The sequence below is a fragment of the Microcaecilia unicolor genome, chromosome 7, assembly GCF_901765095.1.
Source record: "Microcaecilia unicolor chromosome 7, aMicUni1.1, whole genome shotgun sequence".
NCBI lineage: Eukaryota > Metazoa > Chordata > Amphibia > Gymnophiona > Siphonopidae > Microcaecilia > Microcaecilia unicolor.
This window is the reverse complement of record NC_044037.1, coordinates 29507055-29522099: the sequence shown is the minus strand read 5'-3', so window position 1 is coordinate 29522099 and position 15045 is coordinate 29507055.

The window sequence follows — 15045 nt, the reverse complement described above, 5'->3', positions numbered from 1 at the left end:
AGGGAGACAAACATTCGATAATATACGGAGAGCGATCCATCTCATTCATGAAGCAGGGGACACGAAACAACCAACACTGCTATTGTCTCTAGATGCCGAAAAGGCGTTTGATCGTGTCCGATGGTCATTTATGTTCTCAGTACTAGAACAGATGGGTATATCGGGACGATTCATGTCATGGCTAGCATTACTCTATGCTGACCCCATAGCTAAATTACGAATTAATGGCTCGATCACTGAATTAATACACTTAGGCAGGGGTACTCGTCAGGGGTGTGCATTATCCCCATTACTATTTGCACTCACAATAGAACCGCTGGCCCAAAACATTAGACAACATATGGGTATACATGGTTTGACACTAGGGGCGGAAACTTACAAAATAATGTTGTTTGCAGACGACATTTTGCTTACACTAACCCGTGCTCAAGAGTCATTGGCAGGGGTAATGAAGAGTCTAGAAGAATATGGGAGGTTGTCGGGATTTCGGGTGAACATGGACAAATCAGAGATAATGGGGGTGGGCTTATCTGAAGAGACGAAACAGTCACTGAGACAAAAATATGCGTTCCACTGGGTTACCCGATCACTGCGATACTTGGGGATCAATCTAACAGCTAAAATAACAGATCTATTTGAGGCAAATTTTCCCTATAAAATACATGAATTATTCCAAGAGTTGGAAAGGTGGGAAGGATTGGAACTATCATGGCTGGGACGGATATCAGCAATAAAAATGATAATCTTGCCAAAGATTTTATACTTATTCATGGCACTGCCCCTACCGATTCCTAAACAATTTTTTCGTCGCTTACATCGCAAAGTATTCGCTTACATATGGCAACACAAACCACCTAGAGTAAGGGCAGCCATTATGTTTCAACATAAAGACAGGGGGGGCATGGGAGTACCCAACTTCATTCAATACTATCAAGCTGCCCAATTACGTGTGCTGGTGGCATGGGGTTCCAAAGTTTTAAAGCCCTGGATACAAATAGAGCAATACTGGATGGATATGAAGAACTTAGATACAATACTATGGGTCACGCAGAGACAACTATTAACATATATAGGAGGGGCGCCACTGGCAATACGATTTCCCTTACAAACTTGGAATACCCTAAGACAAAAAATTTTCCCAGGAAGGAAATACTTTAGGCGTATGAAGATACAGACAGCAATGAGAAATCCTATAGGGATAGCTGATAATGTGTTTAAGATCTGGAAACATAAGGGATTAGAGGCTTTAAATCAACTATGGGAAGAAGGGACTATGATTCCATTTGCAGAAATACAAGAAGAATATGATCTCCCAGGGTCACATTACTATCACTACACTAGAATCCACGACTATGTAAATAGGAGGGCAAAAAAGGAATTGAGCATAGACGACACTGCCTTAGAGATAGCAATGGGAGGAAGTTATCAAAGAGGATGCATATCACGGATATACAAAGCATTGGGATCATATAATAATCCACTAACATATTACACCCAAAGGTGGGAGAAAGATTTAAAGATAAATCATGATACTAGCAAGTGGGACAAGGCACTGAGGAATATGCTAAGAGTTTCTATCTCCAGCTCACTGATAGAAAGTGGATATAAAATGCTTTACCAATGGTACATGACTCCTCACAAAATAGCAAAAATGTATAAGAAAGGCAATGGATGGTGTTGGAGGGGTTGCGAGGAGAAGGGTGATATGACACACATATGGTGGACATGCCCTAAGGCACAGAATTACTGGCGTGAATTAATCCAAACGCTAGAAAAAATCATAGGGAAATCATATGATTTCAAGGCAGAGACATGTCTACTACATTTTCAACCAGCAAACATCCCAATGGCAACACACCGGTTGGCATCGTTGTGGCTAGTCGCTGGAAAAATTACATTGGCATCGGCGTGGAAGCAGCCCACGATGCCACCAGTGATGAAGGTGACACACAAGATGGACTATCTTTATCAAATGTCTAAAATGACAGCGATAAAGTCAGGACGGATTACGCAATTTTATAAACAGTGGGACAAATATTCGACATGGAGGCGGACAGCGGGTGTGGATCTAGACACACCAAAAATAATAGTAACTTCTTGATATCGAACTGAATCCAAACAACAAAATGTGGACATTATGGTCAATGTTAATGATACATGCGGGGGGGGAGGGAAGGGAGGGAGGTTGGAACATGTAAGAAGGTGAAATAGATGTTGTTATAAGCAGTTGTATTTTATTTGTTGAAAACTTAATAAAAATACTTTAAAAAAAAAAAAAAATCACTACTCTCCCCCCTCCAACCCTTCCACCCTAAATGTAAACAAACTCTAAGATGACCCGGAATCTGGACTCTTAGGATCATAGGTGGAGGTTGGGTCCTATAAAGATGGTTTTGATAAATGCCAGGTCTGTTCACAATAAAACTGTATTGATACATGATCTGCTCTCTCAATATGATGCTACTGTGTTAGCTAATTCTTGCTGTCTGGAGGGTTACTTAAGGGAGTGGGTGTGTAGGGAGCGGCAGCAGGGGGGGGGGAGGAGTGTTTTTAGTTTATCAGATAGGCTTGACGTTTGTGAAAGTATTTGAAAGGGTGTGTTATGTTACTGCACTTGTTAATCTATTTATGTCATTAGTAACATAGTTCCTGAAGCAGCCATTTGGCAAAACTTGTCTGTGTTCAAAACCCCCCACCCTTGTTGCATGATAAAGGTGTTTTTGCATTATTTTGGACTTCTGCAGTCTTTCTGTGGTCTGCTCACCATTTCCTTCGTACCCTCTATATGCAGATGACATTCAGATTTTGCTTCTACTGAGAGCTGACTTTTCCACTGTTGTACTCCAGTTGTAGACTGTGGATAATGTGTCACCTTGGATGAAAGATCATCTGCTCTCTTTAAACATAGTAAATGTAAATGACGGCAGAAAAAGACCTGCATGGTCCATCCAATCTGCCCAACAAGATAAACTCATATGTGCTACTTTTTGTGAATACCTTACCTTGATTTGTACCTGTCCTTTTCAGGGCACAGACCGTGTAAGTCTGCCCAGCACTATCCCCGCCTCCCGCCACCGGCTCTGCCACCCAATCTCGGCTAAGCTCCTTAGGATCCATTCCTTCTGAACAGGATTCCTTTATGTTTATCCCACGCGTGTTTGAATTCCGTTACCGTTTTCATCTCCACCACCTCCCGCAGGAGGGCATTCCAAGCATCCACTACTCTCTCCGTGAAAAAATACTTCCTGACATTTTTCTTGAGTCTGCCCCCCCTTCACTCTCATATCATGTCCTCTCGTTCTACCTCCTTCGCATCTCCGGAAAAGGTTCGTTTGCGGATTAATACCTTTCAAATATTTGAACGTCTGTATCATATCACCCCTGTTGACGACTGAATTATTGTTGGTTACATCCGATGAGAGCTCTGTCTTTCCTTCTGAAGTCTCTTTTTCAGTAAAAAAAAAAAATATTCAGGTTTTTGCGTCAGGTGCGTACTTTGGGGCTGTTTTTGGATTCCAGCTTGTCTTTTATAGCTCAAGTGCAATCTGTGGTCCGAAGTTCCTTTTTTAACATATGTTTCTTAAGTTCCATCCTTTGTTGACAAATTCAGGCTTTCAGGCTGTTTTGCAGTCAATGATTTTGAGCAGTTTGGACTACTGCAATATTGCGTACCTGGGATTGCCTGTCTCACGTGTTCAATCTTTTCAGATAGGACAAAACTCAGCTGTACCACACGTTACTACTTATTTGATTTTATCGCCTTGGCTGCCTGTAGCCTATTGCATTAAATGTAAATTGCCATTACTTGTTCATTTGTGTTTGCATGAATCTTCCTTGTATTTACATTCTGGATTGCAGCAATATGTTCCAGCCCATGCATTATATTTCGCAACTGCCTGCGGACTTGTGGTACCAAACTTTCGCAATTTTCATTTTGAAAGTAGGAGAAAGTGTATGTTTACTGTCGCTGGTCCTTCAGAGCGGAATAAACCACCACTGGAGATTTAGAGAGAGAGAAATCTGACTGCTTTTAAGTGCCTGTTGCAGTGTCATTTTCTACATTTGGCATATGAACTGCCCTGACTGGTGTGACAGCAGCTGTTTTGTCCTGAGGTATTCTTGTAGCTTTAGGTTTTTTTTTGTGTGTGTAGTTTATTTATAAATTGGAATTGATTGGGTGGTTTAGACATGTGTGAATAGAGATGCGCGATTTGCTTTTGAATTTGTTATGTTAATCTTGGAGAGTATTGGATCTTGTTGGTTTGAATTGTGTGCAATGAAGTTATGTTACCAATGGGGTGTAGGACAGATGGGGAATCGCACTTTGTCACATTTACTAGATAAGAGTTTATCGCAAGATGTGTATTTTATCTTAGTTGGGGGGGGGGTTGGGGGAGGGGTGGAGGGTGAAAAATGTAAAACGTTTGGTGGCACATCTATGAGCGGTAACTATGTAGCGTGTATTGATTGTGATGGTTATATCTGGAATTATTGTTTGTGAATTCTATGGCTCCACCAATAAAAATGTTGAAACATAAATTGGAATTGTTTGTGTTGTTTGCATTAATCATTATGTATGTTTTGCTTGCTCACTGCTCTGGATAAAAGAGGATTATAAATAATAAATCTAAACTAAAATCTAGAGCCCCCCCCCCCCCCCTTCTTAATGTTTATAAAAGGTCTCTGTGCTAACCGCCCTGAGGAGTGTGCGGGAATTCATCTAGCGATCCTGAAGCAGAATGTGCGGAGTCGAAACGCTGGCCTCCGTTGATCACGGTTTAAATCATCTGAGGAACGCAGAGAGAGCACAATACACAGAGACCGGCTATTCACTGAGCTAAGTGTTGAGTTCTTGTCTAGCCATTTTAGAGGTTTTGGGCCGATGATGAGGAAGTCCAACCCCTTATAGACTTTTTTATTATTAGTCATGGGGTTTCTCGAGGCCTTTCCTCTTTAAAAGTACTTATCTAATAATTTGTTGTTTGAGCACCTTTATTATTTTCTGATATAAAAGGTTTCAAAACATTTCTCTTTCTTGATGCCGTATAACTTAAGGAGCGGGGGAGCTGGTGCGGCCTGCCATTCTGGGCCAAAGGACACACAGGGGGCTCATTTTTGAAACAGGAAAACGTTCAAAAAGCAGCACAAAGTGGCACTGGGATGTTTTGCTTGCCGAAACATTCAAATCACTAGATTTGAAACCTATTTTTTGTTTAAACGTTTTGCTATGCAGTTCCTTGGCAGTGCATCCAAAATCACAAGGGAGCATGCTGGGGGTGGGTTTAGGCGTTCCTAACACTTGGACGTTTTTCTGCCATTATGCAACAAAACAAAAATGTCTGGGGCTACAATTTAGAAATTTTGTTCTAGACCTGTTTTTATCATGACTAAATAAAAAAAAAATAAAAAAAAGGTGCCCTAAATGACCACTGGAAGGGATTAAGGCATGAGCCCCCCCTTACTCCACCAGTGGTCACTGACCCCTCCCACCCCCCAAAGATGTGAAAGAAACAGTGATAGCTTCAGATGGTATAGCCGGTCCTCTTAGAGCAGCAAACAGGTTTCTGCAGTAGCCTAGTGGTCAGTGCAGTGCACTGTAGAGAAGGGGACCCAGGCCCATAACCCACTCTGTTACAGTTGTGGTGGAAAGTAGAGCCCTTCAAAAGTCACCAAAAAGCTACTGTACCTACATATAGGTGACCCTTGCAGGCATGAGGGCTAGTGTAGTAGCATACAGTTGGGCACAGTGGGTTTTGGAGGGCTCACCATACAATATAAGGGGGTAATGGTGAAATGTGTACCTGGGAGCTTTTATTGATTGATTGATTGATTGATTGATTGCATTTGTATCCCACATGTGAAGTCCACTGCAGTGCCCGCTAGGGTGCCCCACTGCGCTGCTGGGATGTCTGTGTGGCCAGTCTACTAAGAATGCTGACTCCTCCTCCATCCCAATGGCTTGATGTTGTGCATTTTTCACTTGGACATTTTGGTTTCAAAAATGGTCCAAAAAGATAGACATGCTGAGTACAACAACATCTAGGAAAGGGCCTTTTTCCAAACTGAACCCCCCCCCCCCCCCCCCCATATATTTCCAATATCACTATGTTCACCATTTGAATTTGGGACCTTTTGAGCATAACATCCAAAGTTGGATTTAAATGTCATATCGAAAATATCCCTCATGATCTCAATCTTTTTATTGTAAACTGCTATAAAGGTAATTAGCATTTGCTTATATATCAAGTAAACTTAAACTTGTGTATTTTTCTGAGTGTATTTTTTTTCAGGCATTTCAATTATTCTGGTTGGCACCACAGCACCATGTGTAAATATAATATACATGCTATGTTGTCTTTAATCTCTGAAGATGACTTTGAATGTCCCTGCGGCATGTGTATAGTGCATTGTTTGTATTATATTTCAGCACATAACTGCAGTTAGTTCCTGCTTGGTGTATAATCTAAGTACATAAGTATTGCCATACTGGGAAAGACCAAAGGTCCATCAAGCCCAGCATCCTGCTTCCAACAGTGGCCAATCCAGGTCACAAATACCTGGCAAGATTCCAAAAAGTACAAAACATTTTATGCTGCTTATCCCAGAATTAAGCAGTGGATTTTCCCCAAGTCAATTTAATAATGATCTATGGACTTTTCCTTTAGGAAGCTGGCCAAACCTTTTTAAAACCCCGCTAAGCTAACTGCCTTTACCACATTCTCTAGCAATGAATTCCAGAGTTTAATTACACGTTGAGTGAAGAAACTTTTTCTCTGATTTATTTTAAATTTACTACTTTGTAGCTTCATCGAATGCCCCTAGTCCTAGTATTTTTGGAAAGAGTAAACAGACACTTCACGTCTACCCTTTCCACTCCACTCATTATTTTGTAGACCTCTATCATATCTCCCCTCAGCTGTCTTTTCTCCAAGCTGTAGAGCCCTAGCCGCTTTAGCTTTTCCTCATAGGGAAGTCGTCCCATCCCCTTTATCATTATTGTCGCCCTTCTCTGCACCTTTTCTAATTCCACTATATCTTTTTTGAGATGCGGCGACCAGAATTCAACACAATATTTGAGGTGTGGTCACACCATGGAGTGATATAAAGGCATTATAACTTCCTCATTTTTGTTTTCCATTCCTTTCCTAATAATACCTAACATTCTATTTGCTTTCTTAGCTGCAGCAGCACACTGAGCAGAAGGTTTCAACGTATCATCAACGACAACACCTAGATCCCTTTCTTGGTCGGTGACTCCTAACGTGGAACCTTGCCTGACGTATCTATAATTCGGGTTCCTCTTTCCCACATGCATCACCTTGCACTTGCTCACATTAAACGTCATCTGACATTTAGACGCCCAGTCTCCCAGTCTTGTAAGGTCCTCTTGTAATTTTTCACAATCCTCTCGTCTTTAAGAACTTTGAATAACTTTGTGTCATCAGCACATTGAATGACCTCACTGTGGAGTGGCCTAGTGGTTAGGGTGGTGGACTTTGGTCCTGGGGAACTGAGGAACTGAGTTCGATTCCCAGCACAGGCAGCTCCTTGTGACTCTGGGCAAGTCACTTAACCCTCCATTGCCTGCCGTGTTGAGCCTGCCATGAGTGGGAAAGCGTGGGGTACAAATGTAACAAAAATTCTCCTAGTTTTCATTCATTGCATGTGGTGTTTTCCCCCTTCCCAGCAGAGCCTGGGTCCTTTGATCAGTCCACTGTCAGTTCCCAATTGTCCTTACTATTTGTACTTTGATGCAGGACCACAGCCATGTTGGGCCTGCCCCCCCCCCCCCCCCCCCCACACACACTTCAGGCTCAGACCCCCTCCAAAACTGCAGCACTGGATGGCTGGATGGGATGCTCCAGCTTTGCCAGCCAGAGATTCACCATCTGAGCCCTCACCTGTGCTGCCTGAGCAGCAGGAAATTGACAGGGTACTCCAGCTGTTGATGCCAGGAACTTTGACAGATGTTCAGTTCCAAGCACCATCATTTGACAGACTTCCCACAACCATCTTTCTTCAATAGCTGGCAGCTCATCTGCAACTTTGAATATCCAAGACTCTTGCCCAGGAGCAGAAAGAGTTCCAGTCTCAACGTCTCTGTGCTATGACATTCGATTTGTATTGCAATAAGCAGTTGAAAATTTAGGGAGAAAAGCTAAAGTTTTCTTTGTGGATGTTGGAGGGCTGTGGGTCTGGATAATATATGCCTGCAGAAAACATTATGGGGGTAACTGTATAAGTGGACACCAAAACACAAACACCCACTCCTGTGAGCTTAATCTGAAATAATTTAAAATTTAATTGATTTTCTAGAAAAAGAATTATGTTCAACCATCTTGAAATCACTCATATCTGCCCACAACATACTTATAACCACAAAATAGATAGTAAATATCCTTTACCAAACTGTAGAAGGAGGATGTGGACCTTTTCAAGTAATAGGCACAGAGGGGTATCGCAAGGAGGTTTGATAACAGGAGATGGCATGACCATATCTGGCCCATTATATGGGCTAAAGCCAGTAGGCGGAGCCTGTCACCCTATCAATTTAATTGTTATGAGTGTACAAAGATGGTAGTAGCTGCATTGGGGAGAATTAAAATCTCCTTGGGTGGAGGCAGGGCCGTGCCTAGGGTCTCTGGCGCCCCCCTGCAGACTATTAGTTGGCGCCCCCCCCCCCCCCCCCCGTGAAAATGATCGCTCACCACTTGCCACACTGAAAGGAATTGTCAGCAATATTCTTAGAAACAAATTGCTATACATTGCAAAATATGATAACAGATGTAAATTCTCAAAGTGGACATACTCCAAACGCTAAAATGAAAATAAAATGATTTTTTTCTACCTTTGTTGTCTGGTGACTTTCTTTTTCCGATCATTCTGATTCTGCTGCTATCTGTCCTCTTAACTCCGTTTCCAGGGCATCCTTTCCATTTATTTCTTTACTTTCCTCCTTTCTTCTTCATTTCTTGCTCTATATCCATTTCCAGCAATTTCTCCCTGGGTCCTGCCCTCCCATCCATGTCCATCCTTGTCCCTCTCTGCCCTTCCCTCCTCTGTCCATAGCCAGCAATCCTCCTCTCTCCCCTCCCCTCCACCGTGGAGGGGGTGGAGACCAGCTTCAGCTTTGTGACATCATGCTGTCTCCTTTTATCAAACCTCCTTGGTGTAGCTAATGTTCCAGTGTCATCTAATGGTTGTTTAGGGTACAAGCATCACTTCTGTTCATGAAGAGGCTCAGATTAAGATTCAGATAACCTTATTTGGCATGATAATTTTACATATGTTGCCAACGTAATAAAAGTTAATGCTTACTAATGCTGTTAATGCAACAGACCCTGCAGTAGATAATGCACGTAAACAGAATTAGCTCCCCTTAAGTAGTTAAAAAAAACAAAAAGAAAGAAATGTAACATTATTAGTAGTAGAAACATAATATAAAATTGCAGGATACAGATAGGACAATAACAAGGTTAATTCCCAGATTGATCAGGTTGTATTTCTTGCCTGGTGGCAGGATTCAGCATGTTTTGCTGCTATAAGAAACAGCACTGCTATAGATCTCTATGTAGAAACTGTATGTTGCAGAATCCCACACCTTGGTCACATGTGCAAAGCACAGACAAACCCTTAACAAATATGAAACAAGGGATCACAGATCAGTAATAGAGTTACGAAGGCAAAAAAACTGAACCGGAGTCTTCAAGAAGTCAGACTGCATATACGGCAATACCATCTATATAAAATTTAATTTACCCTCTCCTTAGCATCACAAAATGGTGTACAATAATAAAACATTAAAGCCCCCAGTTACCATAACTGAAATTCACAATATCAGAAATGCACACTTTCCAGAGCTGACATATTCCAGTTAACAATTCAGAATAAAATACTTTTCTACCTTTGGTGTCTGAGCATTTTATTTTCAAATTCACTTTGGTCCCAGTGTTTCTTTTCAGCTTTTCTTTGTTTTTATTTTCCTGTCTTTGAAAGGTCTTCTGTCCATTTGTCATTTCTTCTCCCTCCATGTCTACTAGCCATCTTCCCTCTGCGTCCCTATCTCTCCTGTCCATTATCTTCCTTCTGTGCCACTGTGCCTATCCCCCCCCATACTCAACATCTCCTCCTCTATATGCTTATCTTGCACTGTCCAAGATCTCCGTGACCCTATCCCTTTTCCTGTCCAGCATCTCTCCTCTGTTTCTCTGTCCATCCCTGTATCCAGCTTCTCTCCTTACTTCTCACCCCAAGGTCAGTATCTCTCTTCCCCCACCCTTCTACTCCTACCTCAAACCCCTGGCAATTCATAACTCTCTCTCTCCTCTACTCTCTATCCCTGGTTTCAGCATCTTCCTCCTTCCCCCACTCTGTTCTTTTCCCCATCCCTGCCTGGTCCAGCATCTACCTTTCCCTCCCTCCCTCTTGCAGGTCTGGCATCTCTCCTCACTCTCTCACCCTCTACTGTAGGGGTCTAGCATCTCTCCCCCCTTCCCCCCTTACAATGTGAGTGTGGCATCTCTTCCTCCTCTTTCTCAAACCACAAGTCTGACATCATTCCTTCCCCATCCACCCCTCACCACAGTCTGGAATCTCTCTCCTGCCCCTGTAGTCCTCCAACTCATGTGGGTCAGAGCAGAGGTGGCAACAGCAGCCATGACAACAGGCTGCCTCCAGCTGGCCCTGTGGTCTCTCTACTGCAACTCAGCCACAGGAAGAACATGGCATAGAGAAGGCCCCACTGGCTGGAGGAGACTGCTTGTCTTCATGGCTGCTGCTGCCAGCAACCCATATGTGTTTTGAGGACTGTGAGGGATGAGGGGAGGGAGAGAAGTATGAGCTGTGGATAGGGGGGGGGGGGGGAGAGTGGCAAAGGGTGAAAGGGAGAGGGGGTAGGCAGTAGGGAGCCTGAAAGGAAGGCTATTTGCTAGGCTTGCTCAATGGCAGCTACACCTCTGGGCTCAGGCTACTTCCTTGTCTCACCTCTTATCCTTGTCTGACGCTCTCTGCTCGTTGTTTTTCTTTACCCTATAGCTGATGGACGAATGCATGGATTTAATTATATCATAGGTTCTCCCAAAGCCAGGGTATAGGATTTTAAGTTAGAGGCCAGGTTGCCACAGGGAATCAAAGGCTTTTGCTTCACAGAGAATAAATAAAACTGATGTGTGTGAAAACCTCAACCAACCACTGGATGTCACTGAAGTATCACTTTAGATAGACATCAGTGCCTTATGGCAATCTGGAAAAGTAGTTTTGTAATTAGACAAATCTATATACATTCAAACAAGGAGACATCTGAACTTTTTATGATGCCTAGTTTCCTTCTTTGATCACTACTACTACTACTACTATTTAGCATTTCTATAGCGCTACAAAGCATATGCAGCGCTGCACAAACATAGAAGAAAGACAGTCCCTGCTCAAAGAGCTTACAATCTAATAGACAAAAAATAAATAAAGTAAGCAAATCAAATCAATTAATGTGAACGGGAAGGAAGAGAGGAGGGTAGGTGGAGGCGAGTGGTTACAAGTGGTTACGAGTCAAAAGCAATGTTAAAGAGGTGGGCTTTCAGTCTAGATTTAAAGGTGGCCAAGGATGGGGCAAGATGTAGGGGCTCAGGAAGTTTATTCCAGGCGTAGGGTGCAGCGAGACAGAAGGCGCGAAGTCTGGAGTTGGCAGTAGTGGAGAAGGGAACAGATAAGAAGGATTTATCCATGGAGCGGAGTACACGGGAAGGGGTGTAGGGATGGACGAGTGTGGAGAGATACTGGCTCTAACCAAGACCAGGGCAGTTTTCAAAATGTTTTGTGACGTTACAATATAAACCCAGCTTCCTGGAAACTTTGAATTAATTGATCTCTTTCCCCATCAGAAATATGAGAAAAGGGGCATTCTGGGCACTGGGGGGCACCAGAAAAGTGTGAGCCGAGGAGTATTGGGTGCTCTGTTAGCTGTGGCACACTTTTAAATGAAAATGAGATGACCTGGGAGGACAAGGACAGATCTCAGGACTGTTTTCATAGAGGAATCCTCCTGGCTCAAAATTCAATTTTTAAAACAACGCAATTGCTTTGCACCATCCCCTTCTATGATTATCACAGCCATATACAGACAGCATCCCCTCCCCCACCAACAGCTCTGCGTTCTCCTGCGGCGCTTCTCACAGACCTCTGCCCCCTCCAACAGATGTTTCTTCATAGGCTTGACAGAAGGTCACAGTCACTGGAAGAAAGTTCTCAAATTACAGAGAACATCTTCTACTAAATACAACAATTAGTCAACAGTTCTGTTCTCCTTTTAAGGGTGACCAGTGGCATAGGAAATTCTATAAGCAAAGAAAGCGACAGTATCAAAAAGGACATATAGGGGTGAAATCTATATATGGCACTGAAAAAAGCACTACTCTGTAAGTCATGCTTAAAGTTAGGCGTGGTTTATAGAATAGTGTGTATGCCCGGGACTCATGCCTAACTTTAGGCACAGCCATTTTCACCAACTGAAATGTGGTGCAAATGTATGCACCTAAATTGGGCATGTATCTCCCATATTCTATCACAACACACATAAATGCTAGGAATGCCCCAGTTCCGCCCATGTCCCGGCCTTTTCTTGTTCTTTTTTTTTTACTCACACTTAATATTTAGGCATAGATCCTGCACCTAAATTTATGCAAGTTCCAATTAACCTAATTAGTACCAATCATTTCTTGTTAAAAAAGTTATTAGCACTAATTAGCTCATTATTCAATTAAATTGTGTGCACATATGAACATAAAGAGTTGCACCCTTCTCCTCCATCGCTAACTCCAAACTCCGCTCCTTCTATCTCTCCGCACCTTATGCCTGGAATAGGCTTCCTGAGCCATTACGTCTAGCTCCATCCCTGGCTGCCTTCAAATCTGGGTTAAAGGCCTTAGGGGTTGCCAGGTGGGTTGTTTTCCCACCCTTTTGGGCTGGTTTTCGCCGTTGTCCGCTTTTTTTTTTTTTTAAGAGGGCGGGTTGTGAATAATTGGGCTGTTTTCCATGCGGCCGTGTGCGTGATTGGGTTGTTTTAGGGGCTCAGGCGGGCTCAGGCTGCAGGCTTCATTTAAATGTCTGCAGCAATTTCGCCTGCCCCTTTTTGTTTCATTGCCAGCCCGAGCGAGCGAGAGAGGAACTGAGCTGAATAGTTGCTCTGTTGGGAACTAGCAGGAGCTCTGGGCTACTTTTGGCCACAAATTGGGAGCGGGGTTGATGGCATTGGGGCAGGGTTGATGATGTCAGGGGGTGGGGTTTGAAGTTGTACGGTTTTGGGCTGGTTTGGGGTGGGGAAAATTTTTTAAACCTGGCAAGCCTGCCTACCTGTTTGATGCTGCTTTCGACTCCTGACTTGTAACTTTTATCTTATCCTTATGTGTCCTTCTGTCTGTCCTTCCCTTCTCCTTTTTGGTCCTGTCTGTTTGTCCTGATTTAGACTGTAAGCTCTTTTGAGCAAGGACTGTCTTCTTCATGTTCAATTGTAAAGCGCTGCGTATGACTGGTAGCGCTATAGAAGTGATTTATAGTAGTAGTAGCCATACTGGGTCAGACCAATGATCCATCTAGCCCAGTATCCTGTTTTCCAAACAGTGGCCAAGCCAGGTCACAAGTACCTGGCAGAAACCCAAATTGTGGCTACACTCCATACTACAAATCCCAGGGCAAGTAGTTGCTTCCCGTGTCTGTCTCGCTAGCAGACTATGGACTTTTCCTCCAGGAATTTGTCCAAACCTTTTTTAAACCCAGCGCTAACTGCTGTTACCACCTCCTTCAGCAAAGAGTTCCAGAGCTTAACTATTTGTTGAGTAAAATAATATTTCCTTCTATTTGTTTTTAAAGTATTTCCATGTAACTTCCTCGAGTGTCCTCTAGTCTTTGTACTTTTCGAATGAGTAAAAGATCAATTTACTTCTACTCGTTCTACACCACGCAGGATTTTGTAGACCTCAATCATATCTCCCCTCATCTGTCTCTTTTCCAAGCCAAAGAGCCTTAACCGCTTTAGCCTTTCCTCATACGAGAGGAGTTCCATCCCCTTTATCATTTTAGTCACTCTTGTTTGAACCTTTTCTAATTCTGCTATATCTTTTTTGAGATACGGTGACTAGAACTGAGTGCAATACTCAAAGTGCAGACACATCATGAGGCGATACAAAGGCATTATAGTATTTTCGGTCTTATTCACCATCCCTTTCCTAATAATTTCTAGCATCCTGTTTGCTTTTTTGGCCGCTGCTACACACTGAGCAGAAGATTTCAGTGTATTATCTACAATGACACCCAGTCTACGACGACACCCAGATCTTTTTCTTAAGCACTGCCCCCCCCCCCCCCAAGGTGGACCCTAGCATCAGGTAACTGTGATTCAAATTATTCTTTCCAAAGTGCATCACCTTGCATTTGTCCACATTAAATTTCATCAGCCACATTGAACGTGCACAATTGTTGATGACTTATAGAACTAGGGGATAACCGAAATAACAATAGAAACATTTTAAAGAGGAAGAAATCTCAGAAGCTCACATTAGCTTTGCTGAGCTTTATCAAACCACCCTCCTGACGACATTTTTACAGAATGAAGGACATTGTTAGATATCCCAAGATAAATGCAAATATATGAAAGTGATAATGCTATGCCTTGGCACCTTAATTATTTACTACATGTCCCACATGTATTGCTGTCTGAGGTCTTGCAAAAAAAAATTGTTTATTAAAACCTTTAAAGGAAATGTTGAAAGATTTATTGAAGGCGTGGGATGGCCCTCCAGCATATACTCCTCAGTTGCCAATTTGGGGTAATGCAAATTTTAGCCTTGGGTTAGAGGAGTCATTTTTGTTGAATGGGAGAGAGTAGGGTATTTCCTGGTAGAGCACGTTTTACAAGCAGATGTGTCATTGAAGCCATTTACAGATATCCCCTCCCCCTCCCAATTGCAAGCTTGTAGGGGTGCCCAATTTGCTTACTATCAACTTGCACACTACCTACGACCTCTTGCTTTAACCAATCTACATATTTCAATTGGT